Here is a 21,920-nt window from a genome sequence, read left to right as displayed (position 1 = left end):
ACAATATCTTGTGGAAGAGTAAATGGGTAAATTCATGAAGGCAGGCAAAGCTACAGCAACACAGAGCTGTTGAATTTATTCTATGCCATTATTACAGTACTGTGAAAGATCAGAGAATTTGTTTTCAGGACCAAAACCTGACACAATTTTTTCCTGAATTTAGTCTGCATGTTTTGAAAATAATATTTTTACTCTCATAAGTATCTAGGTTAAAGCAAATAAGATATTACCATAAGACTCACTGAAATATGAAAACTTTCAAGAAGCACAAACTATAAGCTCCTCTGAAATAAGTACTACTCAATTTTACAGTCACCTTGCCTAAGGCAGGTGACACTAAAGGTAAAAACTCGAAGGAAGATACTGTGGTTAAAAAATGAAACAAAACAACAAAGAAAAAAGGAAAATGCATGAATTTTGTTGAGGACAGAATGAGATACCATTAGGGAAGAACAGAATCCACTGAAAGTTAGTTTCTTCCACATCTGTATTCTGTTATAATGAATGTTGCTTGCAAAAGCAGGATAGTGACAAGGTGTCCAAAATGCTGTTACACAGAAATTTTGCTGTAATAGAAAATGATTCCTTTGCCATGTCCACAGAGAAAACTACCCTGATTTTACAGACCTCTAAGGAAGAACAAACATCTTTCTACAATTTATATTAAACTTCTGAAAATAACTCCTTTTTATTCAAAGGTAGGGAACATGTCTCCTTTATTAATTTCTGTATTTCTGCCCCTAGTAGAGTGCTGGAGGCACTGTGCATGAATGCACTTACATTTGTTCATAAATTCAGCAAATAATTACTGAGTAGTTAACTTTGTGTCAGACACTACTGTATAAGTAGTGAGGTAAGGCACATGACAAATGAGGGCCCTGCTCAGGTAGCTTACAATCTAGTGAGCAAGACAGACATTTACCAAATAAACACAGAAATAATTAAGTTCCTCTTGTGATGATGCTACAAAGAATTACAGAGTATGGTGAAGATATAGTGGGAACTTACTGTAGTTTGGGGAAGGAGGGGTCAATGGTCAGAGAAGGTTCCCCTGAGAAATAACATTTAAACTGAGACTTGAAAATTAACTAGGAGTGGGCCAGACTTGGGAAGGGGAGGGGAAGCAGCCCAGGCTGGAGGATGTAACATGTACAAAGGTCAGGAAAGAGCTTTTGTAGGTAGTAATTGAAAAGCACGGTAAATGAGAAAGGCTGGGGTTAAGGATGGAGAGTTAGATAGGAGACAAGAGAAACTGTGAGCATTAAACTGAGTAAGAGGGTAACAGTATTTGAATATTTAAATCATTTTAAGCCTTTTTCTCATGTAAAATAAATAATCTAAGGGAACTGAGTCTTTATTCCACAATATTAAATATCTATAGTCAGAAGACCTGGATTATGCCTTGGTCCCACCAGTTACTAGCTCCGTGATCTTGCACTTAACCAATCTGAACTTCTTTATTCTCTTTGTAAACAGGTACTCAATTATTTTACCTACTGGGAAACACAATGATAACACAACAGTCCTGTTCTTACAGATCTTACATCCTTAAAGAAAAAAAAATCATGTATATGGGACACAACCTAAGCCCTATAAGAGATGAGGTCCAAAAGTTCACACAAGGCTCCTGCAAAACCCAAAATGACAATAAATGTGGACACTGGTGAACTGCAAACTACTATAAAAATACAAGCGTACACATCATTCTGTGAGCCCTAAGTTATTCAATGTGCAGAGCTCCAAAATGACCACAGTACTCCAGCATGTGACTGAAAGATGATAAATACAATAGAAACATTATCCCGCCATTCCGTTACTCACCATTCGCCATTGGTGAAATATCAATACTATAATGAAGCTCAGAGATGAAGAGCAGTTGGTGTAGAATCGAACCAAGGACAAAAATTAACACTCACTAGACAAGTGCATTATATTAATTTTACTAATTTCCAAGTTTTCCTGGCTTTTGGTTCAAAAGTCATTCCACAACCTCCTAACTGCATGTCAAAAATAAGAACTCATTTCTCACTTCCTCCAACAAAAAGCAAATGCCTACATGGCCATATAGAAAATACTTTCACATTCTTGCTTTACCATAACTGACTCATATTCAGTTTATGGTCTATTTAAACTACCGCACCCTTCTAACACAGCACTGAGCCAGTTACCTCCACATAATTTTCCATTTGTTCAGTCAGTCTTCCTTCCTTGTCTACTGCATTACTTACTTATGGTACTAATTATTTTTTATTTTACTTCATTCTATAGCATCATACCTCTCTTTCATTTTAAAAGTCATATTAATTTCCAGACCATCTGAGTTTCAATCAAAGAGGAATGTAAGAGTATTTCTGATCTTATAAAGTGTTTTTGCATTCAAAAGTTAAACACATTGTGGATAATTTTAATAATTTCAGAGTACATTCAAAATACTGCCTATTTAAATGGTCAACTTATACAACAGTAAACCATGACTGATTACCTGCTATCAGTAGATACCCGATTTTTAGCTATAAACTTACCAGGAAGAGATCTTAATGTCAATGAACATACTCCTAAAATTCTATTAAAGAACTGTCTAATAATAATATATGTGAACTGTAATTATAATTGGTCACAACAATGGGTAAGACTGGAACAAGCACACTGCTTTCTGCTCAATATAAAACACAAATGTCCATTTTTCCATTCTTTAATATAAAATAAGGATGAGTTAAAACTCATAGATGATGCTAAGAAAAATAGAATATACAAGAGCCTGATGCTATTAATTACACACACACACAACACACACACGAGCCAAGAAAATGAGGGGAAGTAAATAAAAATCAACAAAACTGTGATGCTACCTCCAAGAAATGCAACGTATCTTCTTTTCTAGTAATGAGCACAACTAGAAATAAACTCTTTCTTGCTGCTGCATTATTTGAAAAAGTGTAAAATAAGTTTCGTGAAAGAATCCTAATCCCATTGTTCTCAGCTGAAAGTAAAAAAACAGAGTAAAGACTAAGGTAGAAAGGGAAAGGAATATCTTTCACCAGTAAGGATGAGCTGCATTGTTACCTGACTTTCTCCTGTCCCATCAACTACCCTTTAAAATGGTAGCACAGTCCATCATTTAATATACCTCTAATAAAAGGAAAAAATAGGTAAGTTGCAACTGATTCTTCTTATTTTTCCAACAGGTTAGAGTGCGTGCTTTTCTTTTGCTGAGGAATTTCTCTCCAGCTCAAAGAAACTCTTCACCTCACAGATGGCTTCTTAGAAATACCTAAAATTCATTACTTTGCAACTTCCTCCACCCTCTTCAAAAAAAAAACAAACTCCCTACTCCCTTCTGGTGCGGCAGCTCCGATGCAGAAGCTGGATTAAAACTAGATTAGATTCAGACGATCTGTCCCTACGTGTGTGACCTTGGGCACGTCATTTATCCCCTCAGTTTCCTCATTAGCATCCAACTGTGAATGCTCTTTGAAAACAGTAAACAGTAAATACATCTTAGGAATTACATCTTTATAGCGTTAAGCTTTTCTACTTAGGGTAAAATTACCTCCTTAGAGGGACCACGTCATGAAACTGGTACTGAATCCGTAGGTCTCTGTCAACATTTGACTCTTCTACAGTTCTCCTCTTCCCTCAAAGGGCATAACCCGAGTCACCTCAAAAGCAGACTCCAAGCGCCCCTTCCTTCCTCCACTCCTTCCCTCTCCTATTTCTAAAGCAGGGGGAAAACAGCAGCCTCACCTCCCCGCCCCAAGCCACACCTTCAGAGGACCCCACCCCAGGCACATCCGCCCTCTCCCTCCTCCGGGGGCACCAGAGGCCAACCTCGCTCTTCCCCTCCCGCCCCCACCTAGAGAAGACTTCCTGGAGGCGTTCAGGCCCGAGCAGGGCAGGCGGCATTTACAAACCCGCCTTACGCCACTCGCGTAGGGTAACCTAGCTTACGCCCATAGGGCCCCGTTCCCAGCCCCATCCGCTCCGCCTGCCAGAACCAAGCCCGAGTGCCTCAGCCACGACCCCCGTGTGACCCCAGAGCTCTTCTGCTCCGCGAGGGACTACGGTGACTGGGACAGAACAGCCACACCTTACCGGCAACTGAGGCAATGACTTCACTTGCCACCTTTGGAGCCCTCTTCAACTCCCAGATCAATTCACTCCGGCGACGCCGGAAGGACCCGAGAGGAACCAGGCGTTGTCCGGAATCCTGCCCTGCCGGAGTCGCGCAGGGGCCTATGGGGACTCGTAGTCCCATTCGCCGGTGTTGTCGGCAATTCCTGCACATGCAAGACTACAATTCCCGTCAAGCCATGCGGTGGAGCCTTAGGCGATGGGTGGGGACACTTTTAGCCAATAGTAGGAGAGTTCCCTGTCTGTGCGGGAGGCGGTGAGAAAAAGAGAGAGGGTGCACGGAAAGAAGAGGAAGGGAGGGGTCAGCTCTCACCTGCGCCAATCAAGATGCAGGGTCGGCCCGGCAGGCGACTCACCCATTGTGGGGGCGGGCTAGCGGAGCCGAGGAAGGAAGCGGGGCGGGGGGAGAACTCCAAGTGGGGAACGTGGGGCGGTCGAGCTGCGCGGGCGGAGAGGAAGCCGCGGGAATAATAGGCAGGATGGAGGGAGGGCGCGGTGTGAGGATTCACCCTGGCTGGAGGAGCAGTTTCCCCGAAAGCGGCCAAGCACCAGGCACACCGAGCGGCGAGACCTGCGGCTCAGGCAGGGATAGGTTGAGCCTGGGCTCCTCGCGGAGGTGCCCGGACGGGGCGGGAGGCTGCTGTAGGCGTCAGGCCACTGCGTGAAGGGAGAGGGGTCCCCGGGGAAGGGAAGCGGCAGAGCAGCTGCAGAAGTGCGGGGAGCGCGAAGGTACCAAGGAAGCAGATTCCCGCCGCCTTCAGCCAGGGCAACAGCCGGAACAGCAGGGGGAGGAGCAACAGCTGCCGAATTCGCCAACTAGAGGAGGGGGAGGCGGAGCTTAGGTCCCTGTAGCAGCAGAAGGCGCAGCCTGGACTGTAGTTTCCCGGGAGAGAGGAGAGCAGGAACAGGAGAGGAGCGCAGTCCTCGGAGCCTCTGCTCCAGCATCCCGCCAGGGGCTGCAGGTGTGTGGGAGGTAAGCGTGGGTGCCTCTATGGGCGTCTCCTCTGCCCGGGAGAAAGCGTCTTCCAATAGGAATTTTATCAAGGCACAGCCAAAAAGAGTCTCTGACTCGGGTTAGGGAACTGGTGCAAACCCTTTTAGGTGAAAGATGTACGTTTTTGGAGTTTGCGGGGGGATAAAAAGCAAAAGGTGGCTTGACTCAGGGTATAAAGGGCGTGGTTAGTGTTTTTGGTTTGAGTTGTACCATTAAAACTATTCTGGGAAATTTTAATATTGAGGAAACTGCTAATTGAGGACAAGGTGGAGGATATTTGGATAGGTGCGTAGCTGGTAAAAAACAAAAATTTTGTCACTGATAGAGAATTACTTCAGAACTGTTTCACTAGGAAAATAACTTAGCATTCTTCTTTACTATCTATCCTTCACGTTGTTTTATCAGATTGCCCTGCTACCGACCTGTTTTCCAGGGTGGTTATACTGCAGGTTCCTAGAATTGAAAGAGATGTCTATTAAAGAAGGAAGTACAGTCAGGAATAATCACGATGACTGAACCTATCAGAAGTATAACTTTTGCCAGCAATAATGTAAAACTGTTTTTTAATGGAGACACTTCGCTTTCCTTCCAGTGGCTTTAAACTATCGGAACAAAGACTAGGACTCAGCCTACAGTGGGAACGTATGGTGTACTTCACAGCTGCTCCTTATTCTCTCATTTGTGTCTAGTAATATTTGTACATTTTAAAAAACAAAAGTACCAGAAAAGCTGTGCAAGGATCTTTTCTGTTTAGACAGTGTATGCTAAATGGTTTCCCTTAGTATGTGTTATGATGGGCTCAGGCTTAACACATGTAATAGTGTCATAAAATAATAGTTTATTCTTAGTATTAAACCACGTGTGATTTCTTTGAGTGTAATTAAACACCAATAGGTGAAAATATGTTTTAATACTAAGATGAAAGTCACATCTACCTTTGTGTAACTATGACAAAATTACAGCCTTTGTTTTAGAAAAAAACTGTAAAAAGCTATTTGCCTAGTTCATTTTCTCTTTCTTTTTGTCACAGAGGTTCTCCAGATTACATGGCTTTTAATCATAGTAGCATATTGCAGCACATTTTGCTCTGAAATGCTTTCCTTGTGACAGTTGTATATTTCAGAGTCTGCCTGAATACTTTAATCTGGGTTTTTTTTTTTTTTTTTTGAACTAGGGTCAGTTAAATGGAGTAATTACCTTCTATTCTTGTTTGTTTTGTTTTGTTTTCATGGTTTGCTGATTTACTCATGATTTGGGGATTTTATTTCTGTGATACAAAATTCCTTTTTGAAAAGAAATGGCTGGAAAGAATTCTCTTCATAGCTTCAAGTTCAATCCTACTGAGTGCTACTACTGATAAGCCTAAGTGACTTATCAATGTATATACTCCAACACTCCCTCCCATACTCTCACCCACTAGAGGAATATATAGGGGGACAGATCTTAGAAAAACAGCTGCTTTTCGATTGTCCTCAAGTAGATCAGGTAAGTATTAGAAACAGCAAAGAGCTTAGAAAAAAGAAAAAGCAACAGTAGCCACTAAATTTAGCAGCCATGGTAAGGATAGGATTTTATCTTTGCTACATCACAGGAGAGTCTGTTAATCCACGTAGCTGATATGACCCTGTGAAAATGATTTTAGGGGGAAAAATGGGTACTAGGGTATATAGTTAGTTAGGCTTGGAAAAGATTGTGTTTGCCCTTGTTATTTCTGATTAAATAGATCATCCTGAATCAGAGTCTCAGATTCTCTCTCAGGCTCTGCTACTGATTGATTCTGTGAAATTGAATACTTGCTGTCACTGGGTCGTTTCCCCCATGTAATAATTAATAATAATACTGGCAATGAAGTTCTTTCAGGGCCTTTATCAGAAGATATTTTTGAAAGGGTTTGATTGGGAATCAGTTAATAATCAAGTAAGTGAGATAGAAAATAAATACCAAAACAGTCGAAATTCAGATGTACTTTGAATCCCAACTATTTATAGGTCTTCTGCTTTGAAGTATCAAAAAGGATAGAATCTCATTAGGAATGAATGAGTCTGTGGTATTAAAGTACTGGATTTTTCACCTGTTTCCAAGATATGGATCTTTTTTATTGTGTCAGTGAAAGAGATTGGCTTCCTATAACATTTGAGAGTAAGAAAACCATGTTTTTATAAGGAAGAAAATCATTGGCAGTGTGTGGCACTTAAGTATTTGTTACCTTGAACTCTTGACACATTTTAAATTGGTGTTCACATTAAATCGCAGATAATCTGAAGACTTCTTGTACATTACTGGTGTTGAAAATGTTCATCATATGACAGTTTACAATTTTATGTGAAGTACTACCTAGGTTAAAAGCATATTATTCTGTGCTTGATTTTTACTCTTTGTGTATGGCTATCAGAGTATGCATGTGATGAGAAAGAAGAAAACCAACGGAGTGCAGAATGTCTCTCAAGTGGAAGATGCTCATGAAATTAGTGTTCTTTAGCTGAAAGACTTGGTTAATTTCAAATTACAATATACTTTGGATTTTTTTAAAAATTTATAATTCTAACTCTAAGCCTATTGAGTAAAAATAATTGAGTGGCATGGGTTTCTCTTTCTAACAGGAGGATTCACTGATGCATGCAGTAGAAAAGAGCAAGACGTAAAGGTTCAAGATCAAATGGTTTTTGGGGGGCGGCAGTGGGGGAGAGGTGGCGTACAAGGGGGCATAGATATGAAGAAACCTGTTTGAGACACATACCCTTAGCAAGAGAGCAAGAGATTTGACCTTTTTTTTTTGTTGAATGCCTGTAAGTGATTTCATGACCTGTTTTCCCAGTTATTAATTTCTAGAGGCTTATACCCATAGTGGGAGACAGTACTTTCCTACATTGTCATTTTAACTGGAGTCAGACTGACATTAATTCATTAGGTTTTGAATAATTATGGGTTACTGAAGCAAAGTGAAAAGGATCCTGCATGTATACATTCACTTCTAAGTGAACCGTAATATTATTTGGATATAATATTAAAAGTAAAAACTGAGGTTTTCCCTCTTAATAGCAAAGGTACTTGAACCAGACACTAAAGATGAGCAGGACCCTCCCCTCCCAGCCCCTGCTGCCTTTTAAAGTCATCTCCTAAGGTTAAACAGGCTTTGGGGAGCAAGATTGTTATACAAAGGTAAAGATTTGTTTCGTGTATTTTCAATCTTATGTCTAATGTTTTCAGAATTTAGTCCTTAAAGTCTGGATCAGTGTGTTTTAAGTTAACAATTATTAGTTCCTAGACACTATGCTTCTTTCCGATCTCCTATTTGTTCTCAGCACCTTATATAATGCTCAGCAGAAAGAACTTGCCCTATAACCTGACTGAATTAGAAGTGGGGACCAATACTTCTTTAATGTACGCATTGATACATCTTGCACTTTGACAAACGAGAGTCAGTTGCCCTCACAGAATAAGTACTATACATTAGGCCTTCTGAGAATGACCTTGTGCTGGTTAACCTTTGCAAAAGTGTTACTTGAGCCCAATTTGATTCAGACTATGTGGACTGCAAAGACTTACCTACAACTTCATGTGCCAACATTTCTAAATCCTTCCAGAGATAGGCAGTTATAGGTAAGGAAAAGGATTCTCCCACCAGTGATACTCAAGGTCTGCATTCTACAGCCAAGGAAGCCTGTGGCTCACCACTGTTTACTTCCAGTAAGATACCTTTGTAGAAGCTTATTTAGGAAAAGCATACTTTATTCTATAAAAATTGAATTCGCTCTTCCATTTTTCTAATTGTTCTTTTTTTAAAAAAAAGAGCCAGACTCATTGTATTTAAGCACATGTGGAATTTGGCATTTATTCCAGAAACAAATTAATCTGATTAATGTTAGAATTAAGAATTCAAATGTGATTTTTCTTTTATTATTATAAGACCTGGAGAATTCTAGTTAATTGTAAATAGTTCTTTAGTAGTAAATTTAATAATAGCAGATATTTAACTATCATTTGTTTGCTTTTTAATATGCCTTTACTAGCATGCGATAGATACACTTTGGCTTAGAACTGATGTTTGATTAATCTTCCTTCTTCGTGGTTCGTTGGCGTTACTCTAAATGCTTAGCATAGTGCCTTGTATAGAGTTAGGTGAGTTCCTGTCTTCTTCACCAGATGCTTAGTATCTTCAGAATTAAGACTGAGTTTCATTTATCTTGGTATTTACTTTGAGAGCCTTACACATAATAGTTTAACAGTAACAGTTATAGTTGACAACCTGTAAAGAAGCATCATTTTACATTTTTCACAAGTACACCTAGAAAACTGAATTTTTTTAAACATGTCTTTTAGCACTAAATTCAGCCCTCTGCCCACAACAGTTGCTTATATTGAGCTAAATATAAATATCACTGCATTTTGTTGGATTTCTGAATGGAGTAAACATTGCTATTAACTACAACCTTGCATGTGTGTATACTTTAAATGTAAATTTATTAATTCAATGCCATTTGAAATTTGTGTGGTCTCTCCTTGTCTCTAGAACTTTGCTGACTTAAAGATGTACTTTTAAGTAACATTCCGTACTATGTGTATATACACACACTTTATGACTTTTTTTCTTGACACATAGAGACTTAGAGAAAAGTATATAAACGTAACATGAGGCTTTATCTTAACTAAAACTTAACTGCTCTTGAATGTTCTGTTTTCAGTGAAATGGTTACAATGGGAGACCTTATTCAGGCTTATTAAATCTAAATTATTCAGGTATTTGTCATCTTTGAGCCAGCATGGGGAAGAGATGAGTTCTGAGATTTGGCATTGACAGTACTCAGTGCTGACCTTCCGTACAGCATAGCTGATGAAGTGTGCATGGGACCTCCAGCTCTAGCCGGTGCTTCAAGGCCCCCTTCTGGTTCAGCCTAGGAAAGGAGCCTTCTGAGCACACAGCTCATAATTTTAGTGTGAGAAGAAAGGCAGATGGAATTTACTTTGATTTAATAACCTCATTTGCCTAAGTGTATTGTTTTTCCCAGATATACCAGAGTTCCCAGTAACAGTAACTCAAGTGTCAGAAAGTGATTTCTATTGCACAATCTAGCAATTCAGTGAGTACCTATCAACCTGTAGTCTATTTTCCCCTTAGTGTCTTAGCTTCTTTTGAATGGACCCGAAAGAGCTCACCAAGATACTTTTGATATTTTGCCAATATTGGATTGCTTCTGCCATTTTCTCGATAACCTAAATTTTGTTCTGAGCCTAAGTTTTATTTGAGGTCTTTTAATCCTATGTAACTTGAAGAGTTAATTTTATTGTTTTTTCATCTTTTAGTAGTATGCTATAAATACTGTATTATGATGTATAATTTTTGCCACTCACTTGAATTAAATCAATTATCAGAGCATTTAATTGTTGTGTACTTCACAAAGCAATTTAAAATCATTGAAGCAATTAATGTTTTTTAGATACATTCAGCCTTCCAGTTAAGAAACCTTCACATAGTATCCTAAATCTCTTGTTCTATGTCTAAGGCAGGTTAAATTGGATTTATACCATACGTCATTTGACGTATAATACTGGATGAAATTTATACAATTCCAGTATTCTGACAGCTATGTAACAATGGTGTAATTTTTGTCCTTGCTAAGTCGGGGAACTTTTAAAAATTATATTGTGAGGTATTGAGCACAAGGTATGTTAAGCCAGAAAAGTAACTTTTTCTGTATTTCAGAGTTTTTGATTTGTTCTTTTAAAAATAAAATGTCAATAACAAAATTATGAAGACCTAATAATAACTATTCATTTTTTAATATAACAGATTTTGTTAATAATTATTAATATGAAATTAAACATTTTGAAAGAGAAAGAAATCCTGTTGTCCAAGGTTATCTTAAAAGCCAATTTTTACTCACATTATGTGGCCCCAAAGTAACTGACAATTTAAAAAGTAGTTTTCAAGTATATATCAATTAGAAATGCTTTCAGCTGCAAGTTTTATGTACAATGACATAAAAGAATAGGGATTTACTTTTTCCAGGACAAGAAGTCTAGAGGTAAGCGGTTGTGTCCTTTTTGTTTAGAGGCTTAATGTTGTCAGGGTGTTGTCCTGATGCAAGATGGTTGCTTCTGCAGATCGAGACATCATATTCTAGTTCAGGGCAGGAAGAATGAGGAAAGGCTTGTGCCTACTGAGTCTTTCTCTTTTAATCAGGAAGTAAAAGCTTTCCCAGTGACCTCTAGCAAATGTCGACTGTGGACTTACTGGCTCATGGCATGTAGCTGTCCCTATTTTTAAGGGATGTTGAGATATCAGGGACTTTGGGCCTTGGTGGTGGATGAAGCAGGGGAACAGTGGTTCGAGTGTGATTTTGGGGTAACCAGTCCATAGTTTCAGCCATAGTCTGATAATTAAAACCATGCTAACTTTAAATTGTATTCCTTCTCGTTCCGACTGATGTTTATGTTTCCTGTTTGTTCATTTGTTTGTTTGTTTTCTCCGGGTTAGAAAACTCTAACCTTCTTACACCAAGTTTTCACTTCTGTGACTACCAAATTTCAAGTCTCTGGGCAAAGGCATTTCTCAGAGACTGACGGCATCTCTAGTTAAAAGACCCTGTAGCCCATACCACATATAATACTTGTCCTGTACTTTTCATTACAGATGTATTCAGTAACACTTGAAAGGACAATTCTGTTTTAAATCTGCTTTGAGCCTCAAGGTATCAAAGTATCTTCTTACAGACTGAATTAAAAATATGGGTATAATGTAAATGAAAGAACAGTTGAATATTAAAAAAATCTTAAATGCTATCTGCCCAAAAAAGCCACAAAGCCATTGTTTCATAGAAAGGAACTCATTCCAAAAAATTTTAATCCTGGAAAATGGTGTTATTACCCATTTCTAAAATGTGAAAAATATTATCAACATCTATACCTTGATTATTACCTAAATTATTACTCATTTTTAGAATAATACATCATGGACTTGTAGTTTTGATAAATTAGGATTCCTTGAGATAGGAAAGTCTGAGAAGAAAATTGAAACTGAGAAAATGGAAACAAATTTTTTTCTACTTTAAAAAAACTCATAGAGCTTCCCTGGTGGCGCAGTGGTTGAGAGTCCGCCTGCCGATGCAAGGGACACGTGTTCGTGCCCCGGTCCGGGAAGATCCCACATGCCGCGGAGCGGCTGGGCCCGTGAGCCATGGCCGCTGAGCCTGCGCATCCGGAGCCTGTGCTCCGCAACGGGAGAGGCCACAACAGTGAGAGGCCCACGTACTGCAAAAAAAAAACAAAAAAAAAAACAAAAAAAACCCCCTCATAATCAAAGATGTTGACCATAGAACCTTGGCTATACAGCAGTTGTCTGCATTTCCATATCAACATCTTTATTGTCCAGTTTTTACATTTCTATTATGTGAACTTAGATGAATGGCTTTATAGAGGCAAAACTCTCCAGATATACTCAAGTAAATTTCTAAACTACTATAATCTGTAGCATGGGGTTGGGTGTTATAGAGAGATACAACAAAATATTGCGATATGTAAAATCACTTAACTCCTTGGCATAAGCTTTTGTCAATATAGTTAACAAAAGAAGGCGTCACAAGACATATATATATATATATAAACAAGGATATATGATTTAGGATGATGGTATTACAACAGTTACTATGGTAGATGTCCAGAAGCAGAAGAAGCAGAAGAAATTGATCTATGTGGTAATCAGGGAAGGCTTTGAGAAGTAGGCCAGTGTGGTGTGCTGGTAAGAGCAGGGGACCACAACTGATGGCCTATAGCACACTACCTTTTTTTGTAAATCAGATTTCTTGGAACACAGCTATGTGCATTCATTTACATATTGTTAAGACTGCTTTCTTGCTACAACAGCAGAGTTGAGTCACTGTGGCAAAGCCCCTGTGGCCCACAAACTTAAAATATTTCCTATCTGGCCCTTTAAAAAAAAAGTTTGTCAACCACTGGTTAAGAACGTGGTTTCTGTTGTCATGCAAAACTGGGTTCAAATTTGGCTTTGTAATCTGTAACTTCACTCCAGGGATGTTTATACTGATACACGGAGATTTCACATACAGTGCATTGTAATACCTGGTGTGTATTATATGCTTATTAAATGTTATTTTATTAAATATTAGATTTTATTTTATTATGATTTATTATTTTAAGTGAACTATAACTTTTAATTCAAATGGGGATTAGAATCTCTAAATTTAAGTACTCCCTACCCCTACAATAAAAGTTCAAGAAACTGGGAAGGGTATCATCTTATTGTAAGAAATTTTCAAGAGTTGCGTAAAATATTGTATAGGGACAATGATATTGATGTAAGAGCCAAACAACATAAATGTACTGAATAGTAAAGCCCAGACTTTAAAATACAATTAATAAAGACTGAATAGCATATTAAATATCGTAGGAAGCCATGATAGTCAATTAAAAGCGAAATTAAGATACTTTATTAAAACTTAGAGCAAAATTATATTTAAAAGTGAATATAATAAAGAGGAGACATTGCTACTAGCCTTACAAAAATAAAAGATAGTATTAGGGAATAGTATGAAAAATTATATGGCAATAAATTAGTTGACCTAGGTGAAATGGACAAATTAGTACAAAAACACAAACTATCAAAACAAGAAGAAATAGAAACTCTGAATATAGACTCAAAAATCCTTATATCAAATCTGGCAACAAGTAAAAATTATATACCATGATCAAGTGGGATCTATTCCAGGAATGCAAGGTTGGTTAAACATGAAAATCAGTCAGAAAATCTATTGATATACCATATCAATAGAACAAAAGACACATGATCATCTCAATAGATACAGAAAATCATTTGATAAAATCCAACAGATTTTCAGGTGAAAACATGAAACTCAACAAACTAGAAATAGAAGGGAACCTCCTCAACTTATAAAGGACATCTGCAAAAAACGTACAGCTAACATCTTTCCTAATGGTGAAAGACTGAATATTTCTCCTTAAGATCAGGACATAAGCCTAATAGAATTGGAGAAAAATAGGTCTACGTAAGAACATGTACACAAATGTTCATAGCAGTGTTATTCATAATAGCCCCAAAATGGAAACAGCCCAGTGTCCATCAATAAATGAATGTATAAACAAAATGTTGTATAGCCATGCAATAGAATATTATTTAACCATAGGAAGGAATGAAGTACTGATAGATGCTACAACGTGGATGACTCTTGAAAATATTATGCTAAACAAGAAAGTCAGACACAACAGGCCACATTTCATTTTATATAAAATATCCAGAGTAGCCAAATCCATGAAGACAGAGTAGATTAGTGTTAAGGGACAGCGGGAATGGGGAGTGACTGCTAATGGTTATGGGGTTTCTTTCTGGGGTGAAATGTTCTAGAACTAGATAGCGGTGGTGAGTGCACAGCTTTCAAAAACCACTAAATCGTACACTTTAAAAGCGAACCTGTAAAAAGTGTAAGTGAATATAATATAAAATGATTTTAAAAAACATAAAGAAGAGTTATAGAAGATTGAATTATAAGGAACCCAGATAAACCCAGAACTAGCAGATAAAAGGAAACACTCTCATTTTATATCTTTTGTCCTCAGAACACCAGGAAAAATTAATGGAGACCGCAATCTAGCCACACTTTGGTAAAGTTGTTTTGTTTTGTTTTTTAATTTTAAAATGAAGGGGAAAAAGAACCTAAAGAACTCCGAACAGATAAAAAATAAAGGGAGTGAAAATATCAGCTTGTGATCAGACTTCTCTTCTGTGTCATTTAATGACATAAGGAGTAATGGAATAATGTCTATGAAATTGCAGTGGAATAAGTTTACGATTCAAACTTGCTTTTCCAGCTGAGCTAGCATTCAATATGCATGAGAACAAAAGAATGATCTTCTCAGCCATACAAGGGCAGACATACACATACCACCACCGCTGCCAACGACAACAACAAAAAATGCATACTTTGCTGCCCAAATAATCAAAATCAAGAATTCAAGTTTGAATTCAAGGAACTATAAAATGATGAAACAAATGACATTTAAATAAGTTGTTCCTATTTTGTTTTTAAACAATTCAGATGTTAAAAATAATTCTTACAAGGTGCCTTATGGTAGAAAAAATAATAATATTCTGGGTCCAGTACCCCAGGTCACTTCAAAAACACAGAGAGAGATGTATAAGAAAGAATATCACATGCCTTATTTTACAGATTGTGGAGTCAGTAAATGTTGTTTTATTCTTCACATTCATAGAAAAACTATATTTAAGAAAAAAGAAAAAAATGCGATCAATGCAAAAAAAAAAGAATAAGAAGCATGACAAAATGCGAAACAAACGTATTGCAATTATCAATAGTTTTGGTCTCTTATTGAAAGGTAGAATCTGCCGTGCTGGGTGGAAAACAAAAACTATTAAGTTTTTTAGAGACAAAGCTAAGCAAAATAATATCAGTTAAAGTAGAAGGATGGCAGTGCAATAATAGACAAAAATAAATTTTAAAGTGTAGGTGGCATATTTGTAAGATGACAGAATTCAAAGTAAAAAGCTTTAGTCTGGTCAAAAAGGATAATTTATATTGGTAAAGATGTAATCCACACTGAGGCTTTAATAGCCATGAATCTGTTTGTACTGGTCATATAGAATTAAAATACATAAAACAATCTGAAAAAGAAAACATGGCCTTTGGTGTCATTTGGATTCAAGGGAAACATGCAAATAAACATGTGATGTTAAGAATAAGGAAAGGACAAAAGTGGACTTGGGAAGAAGCAGAAGTGATGACAGTGGCCCAGGGGTGATAGCAACAATGATGTAGATTCAAGATTTGGGATACGGAATCCACAGTTCTTGTCCCTTTATTAGCTCTAGCCCAAGGATTACAAAACAAGTCAGAAGTCAGCCCACAGGTATGTGTGTGTGCGCGCGCACGTGTGTTTAAATGCCAGTTCTCCACAGTCACTGCCATTCTCTATTGTCTTATATTGAGCTCGTTGGGGCCATTTGCCTTTCCCCTGCCCGCCCCCCACCCCAGCCTCTGTAGGCATTTCAGTGTGTGAACCCTGGGATGAGGTAAGGGAGATGGCTAAGGAAAAATGGCTAAGAAAATAGTGAGTCTGAGTAATAAGAGGAGAATGAATAATCGTAGTAGTTCAAAAAGTAACGATTGGTCTTCCCTGGTGGCGCAGTGGTTGAGAGTCCGCCTGCCGATGCAGGAGACACGGGTTCGTGCCCCGGGCCGGGAAGCTCCCACATGCCGCGGAGCGGCTGGGCCCGTTAGCCATGGCCGCTGAGCCTGCGCGTCCAGCGCCTGTGCTCCGCAGCCGGAGAGGCCACAACAGTGAGAGGCCCGCGTACCGCAAAAAAAAAAAAAAAAAAAAGTAACAGTTGTATACACTTAAAAATGTGAAGATGGATTTTTTTTTTACCACAATAAAAAATAAGTTTAGAAACCTGAAAAATGTAGTAAGAATTATAAATCAGCTGAAGCATTTAAATCTGTTTGTCTTAAGAGGATTGTGTTCACTCACCTGCATTCAGTTTGCTTCATTTTGTAATAAAAAGTAATGGCTTATTGAGACTGATACATCACTATGTAAAAATTGTCCCCTTGCTCTTAGATTAAGGAAGTCAACTTTAATTAAAATACTGTCTCATTTCCTCTCTTTTCAGTCTTAAAATTTTTGTAGTTGCTCTAGTTTACTTTCATATCACCTTCCTTTTTCTGTCACCCTAATTGGAAAATTTTAGTTTTTGGTTTGACACCTGCTTCTTAACTGCCACAAAACATATTAATTATGCTTGTTACTGTTATAGAAACATAATGTTCAGCTAGCTAACTAGCATGAATAATCCATCACTAAGAATCATTAACTGTAGTAATTGCTGTCTTTAAACAAGTAAAGACAGTCTTCTGATTATGTGGCTGACAACTTAAAACCATAAACCCAGTTTCACCTAAAATATAATAGTGTGCCAGCTGATATTTCAAGAAATGTTTTCTTCTTTCTCCCTTTTAGAATAAGTTGTAAGTGAAAACCTTTAACAGAAAGATCTCATTTTTCAAATGGATCCAGAATCCCAACCAAAACATACCTTAGAACCCAGCTTTCTAATCCAGCCAAATTTCTTACTGTAAAACTCACTTTATGCATTCATTAGCCCCTTCAGCCCTTATTCATAGCCTGTTTACTTTTAATAAACTGTTTAATTTGTATGTTTAGCAATGGTTCAATAATAGAAACTCTCTCAATATAAATGGGAGGGGGAAAAAGAACAATGGAACTAAAAAAGCTTCGTTATCTGAAAAGTACATGTCTTAAAACCTCAGTGAAGTCCTGTGACACATGAGCCCTAGGACAATGGGAGATGCTCAGTGGGTATTAGTTGGATGAGTGAAGAACAGTAAGTTCAGAGTGACAAAGAGGATACATTGTTATGTTTCCAGTTTTCTGAGAAAAAAGTAGATTACATGTTTTCTTTAAGTTTCATGAAAATGGTAATAGAAATTTTGGTGCATAAGTAGTAAATTCCCATCATTGGCAAAACACCCAGCCAGGACAACTTATTTTCAGAGAAATTAAGAAAACCAGAGTTTTGCTTTTTATATGTGTAGTTACATATATGTATTTATCTGAATATCTAAAATAATGGTTGTTAATGTTGGGATATGTACTTTAGACATGTGCATATGATGGCTATTTACTTTAGACATGTGCATATGACAGCTTTCTCTTTTCCTGGTTGGGTTTAGAAAGCTCTCCGAGAAGTATTATTTCATCAGCACAGTTAGGTGTGGGAAAATAAGAACAGGATGACTGCACACAGAAATTAATGAAATAGAAAAGGCTACATTGAGCAATGGGTTTGCAATCGTATGTTCCTGATACTTGTTTGCATTTCGTGTAGAGACTGTTATTAGTGTGTGACGATAGGGTGAAAGCTTTGAGGAGGCGGTGGGTGTTGTGCAGAGGGAGATCCAGAGTACTTTACTGTTTTTGGAGACTAGACTTTTACCTCGACCTGTGCACTGTGCTAGTATGTTTATATACATACACTATCCCCCTTAATTTCTATAATAATCCTATGAGACAAGTACTGTTTTAGTCCCCATTTCACAGATGAGGAAAATGAGGCATAAAAAGTTGTGTAGGTTATCTCAGGTATCACCACATAGGACCAAGTTTGCATTTTTTTTAAGCCTAAGCGTGGCTTATATTCATTACTTCAGAAGTGACCAACATCTTCTGTGTATTTCTATAGACTTCTCCATAGTTACTGCATACCGTGTGTGTCATGCACCTTGCATTCTGCAACTATAAAGTCTCCAGCATTCTTAAAAAAAAATGAGAACATTTACAATTATAGGTCTTACCATTTTAAAAATAACGAAAGCAAATTTTAAAATTCTAACTTCAGACAAAACTGGAGGATGTCCAGTGATCCTACCAAAAAATCCACTGCGAGGTTACTTTAAATCAGATATCTCAAACTTCCAGCTGGACAGACTGAAATCCTCCCACCTCACCTCATCCCTACTGAATTGTTTTTGCAGAGTTTATGTTTTAGAAAAAACTTCTTTTTCTTTATTTGCCACAGATGCCACTCCTCTCTATTACACTGGCCCAATTCACATATCTGACATCTAAGTTTGTAATCCTGGCTTTAAATCATGAGTCCTTGGTAAATTGAAAATATGTTGAATTATTAACAATGTTTTGGAATATGTCTGGTAAAATGAGAGAGACCTGTGATTATACAGAGTAACTCAAGCTATATGAGAATAGTTTTTCAAAGCATAGTCCCTACAGACTAAGGTTAGATTATAGAGCTGTCAACCATGTCTATTAATTTCCTATTAATGTTTTTTTCCCTGTAGAAAGAAGCAGGAAGTCAGATTTTTCTTAAACCAGACAGAAAATTTGAGATGTGTCAAATTGCAAGTGCTTACCCTGATGGACGTGTAGGTTTCCCAGGGAGTAGTAGTATTGGGGTTGTCAGTAGTCAGAATACAATGATAAATTGTCAATGGCATTTTCAGGCTGTCAGCTTGATTGACAGGGTAAAATTATTTGGTTAAGTGCTATGCAACATTACCATGTATGATTTGTTTTAATAACTTTTATAATATCTAAGGTAATAAAGAAGCTTCTAATGTTAGCAAAAGATTACTCTTCATGTGTGAAAGGGCAACATTTTAGAACTGTATACTGTCCTGTGATACAAATGGATTTTCTTCCAAATTATGTTTGTATAAGATTGAACTTTATAAAAATGCCCAAATTTGACTGTTTTTGACCTACAAAAAAGAAAAAGACAGTTCACATGGTTTAACATAGCACATCAGCTATTCCAACCTAGATATAATTGTTTCAAACTGGGAAAGTGTTTTTCAACAGAAACTAAAAGATGGTTTTGTTTCTAGGCTAATAATAAACACGCATTTTGTCCTTGCTTCCTGCTAGGCCCTGTGCTCACGTGGATGTTCATTTTCTTGCTCCATCCTCCTAAGTCTCACAAATATTGGAATTTTCCAGAGCTTGGCCATAGGCAGGCTATTCACCACACTCTCCAGGAAATCTCATCCTTCCTGATAGTCTTAAATGTGCTGACAACTCCCAAATGTCTCTCTATCCCAGACCTCTACTCTGAACTCTAACCTCATTTCTCTAACTGTACTTCCTTGCCTCTTCAAGTGAATATCTCATAGGCATCTCAGATTTACCTATCCAAAACAAAATTTCTGATCTCCCTCTCTCACTCCTCTCTGTTCTTAGTTCAACCTCTGCATCTTGGTGAAGGGCACCTCCACCCACCTTTTTGGTCCAGGAGAAACCAAGGAGTTGTCCTTCCTTTCCATTACCTATGTCCTATTCAGTCTATCTCTTATGTAAGAATAGAGACTCTGTCTACTTCTTTTCTATCTCCATGGTAGCCACCTTAATCCAGCCACTAACTCCCTTCACCTAGATTGTTGCAATAACCACCCAATTTGTCCTTAGGTTTCTACTTCTGGACTCCCTTGAAATCCATTCTGTAAATATCAGCTTCTTAAATTGTTGTGCATTTAGGAGAGAATGCAACATCCTTGCTGCCTACAAGACCCTGTATGTCCTGGCCCCTACCTACGTAAGCCAGCGTCTTCTCTCTCTTTTGTTCAGTGATTTCTGTCAGTTCCTCACGGTCACAAAGCTCTTTCCTGACCTCAGGGCTTTGTGCTGTTCCCTCCACCTAGAATACTGCTTTCCTCTTTAACTCTTACTGATCCTGCAATGCTCAGCTTAAATGACACTTGCTCAGAAAGACCTTTCCCGGTCCTCTCTCTAAAGTAGGCCGCCATGATTCTATCATATAGCACATTGTAATTTCTCTTCATTGCACTTAGCGCAGTTTGCAATTAGACATTTATATGTATGTTTATTTGGTTAATATAAACGCCGTAAGGCAGGCACCTTGTGTACTATGTCCAGGGCCCAGTACATAGTAGCTGCTATCTGCTTAAAGTGAAAAACAATCTATCTTCGATGTTGGTGCTTGAAGGAAGCCAGATTGTTCAGAAGAGGAGGCAGTGATGAGGGGCCTCTGGAAGTGTGTTGTATAATATGTGAAACATGGACTGGTCTCAAATCTCATCTTCATTTGGGGTGAGTTAACTCAACTTTTCTGAGCCCCTAGATTGTAAGCTTTTGAAAGCATATACTTTGTCTATTTTATTCACTGCTGTATCCCAACAGTGATAAGAAGAGTCCCTGGTGTATAACAGATGATTAATAAATATTTGTTGAGTAGATAAGCTTCTGTTTCTCCTTTTGCAGAGTTCCTTTCTAGTGACACTCTGAGAGGGTTAATAAAAAAAGTCATAGGAAGTACCTAGTACACAGCAGGTGCTCAATAAATGCTGGAAACCCTAATGCCTTTTTCAAATAGTAATTTTGATTTTTTTTTGCACACATGATTCTCAAAAGCCCTGGGCCCCCATGAATATTGAGAATGGGGAGACAGTGAGGTAGGTGCATTAGAATAATTTCTGTAGTGTTTTTCAAACTCCTTGCACTTGCATCTCACCTCCACTGCTTGCTACAGAGTGGCTATTTTTAAGTATATTATATTCCTCAGGTGTGTTGAGGCAAAGGTTGAGAAACACGTCTAAATCTTGCCTAGAACCAATGTCACTGGAATAATAACTGATAAATGAAGCCTTCATTATCAGAGAACTGTCAATTTTAGGCAAAAATATTTTTTAAAAAATAAAAGAAACCATGCAATGATTGTTTAGTGTTGCTACAAAAGGCACATTGAGCGGTAATTTTTAAATAATCAAGTTAGTGAATTACAATATCAAATGACTTCAGTGCTGGAAAGAATCTTAAAGATCAAAGACCAACTCTCCCATTTTACTGATGAAGCCCAAAGCGTTCTCTAAGACCACCTGAAACATTCCAGCTTTTTGAAAGGACCTCAGTTCCACTGAACTGCAAGGTCACTGAAGACAGTGTTTAATTGTTGCTTATATCCGTGGTGTTTGCACAGTGCTAGGAACATATTAAACATTCAGAGTATGAGTCTGTGGGATGAATTAATAAGTGATTTTATGAACAAACATGATCACCTGTCTGTTGCACAGGGATTTGTGTTACACAAATCATATTCAAGGTTGATCTTATCTGTTTTCAAAAAGTTCCCTCTCATTACAGTAGCCTAAACTGGTGATATCTTAATCTCTCCCCGCACCCTGCCCTTTCACACTTGCGCGCACACGGACACACACACCCATGAGTTAAAGTTATTGAACTTGTAATTATGGCTTCT

The 21,920-nt window shown here is 37.9% G+C and overlaps 2 protein-coding genes across 4 annotated transcripts in view; one reads left to right on the top strand and one right to left on the bottom strand.

The window, feature by feature from the left end:
- PDCD10 (programmed cell death 10) overlaps window positions 1-4,859 on the bottom strand; it is a 40,030-nt gene extending 35,171 nt beyond the window's left edge. Inside the window, exon 1 of one of the 2 annotated variants that reach the window (XM_030864224.3) lies at window positions 4,093-4,859. The gene's annotated coding sequence lies outside the window, so the exon portion shown is untranslated. Of the gene's footprint in view, window positions 1-3,550; window positions 3,700-4,092 lie in introns of those variants that run through there. The other variant, XM_030864218.3, reaches the window with a different exon arrangement.
- The window catches only part of SERPINI1 (serpin family I member 1), a 67,461-nt gene continuing 50,148 nt past the window's right edge, over window positions 4,608-21,920 (top strand). Inside the window, exon 1 of one of the 2 annotated variants that reach the window (XM_060298435.1) lies at window positions 4,608-5,093. The gene's annotated coding sequence lies outside the window, so the exon portion shown is untranslated. Of the gene's footprint in view, window positions 5,105-21,920 lie in introns of both variants that reach the window. The other variant, XM_030864187.2, reaches the window with a different exon arrangement.

Source organism: Globicephala melas, chromosome 4 (assembly GCF_963455315.2).
Source record: "Globicephala melas chromosome 4, mGloMel1.2, whole genome shotgun sequence".
Classification (NCBI taxonomy): domain Eukaryota; kingdom Metazoa; phylum Chordata; class Mammalia; order Artiodactyla; family Delphinidae; genus Globicephala; species Globicephala melas.
Note: the sequence above shows the minus strand (reverse complement) of the source record. Positions and strands in the feature narration are given on the sequence as shown.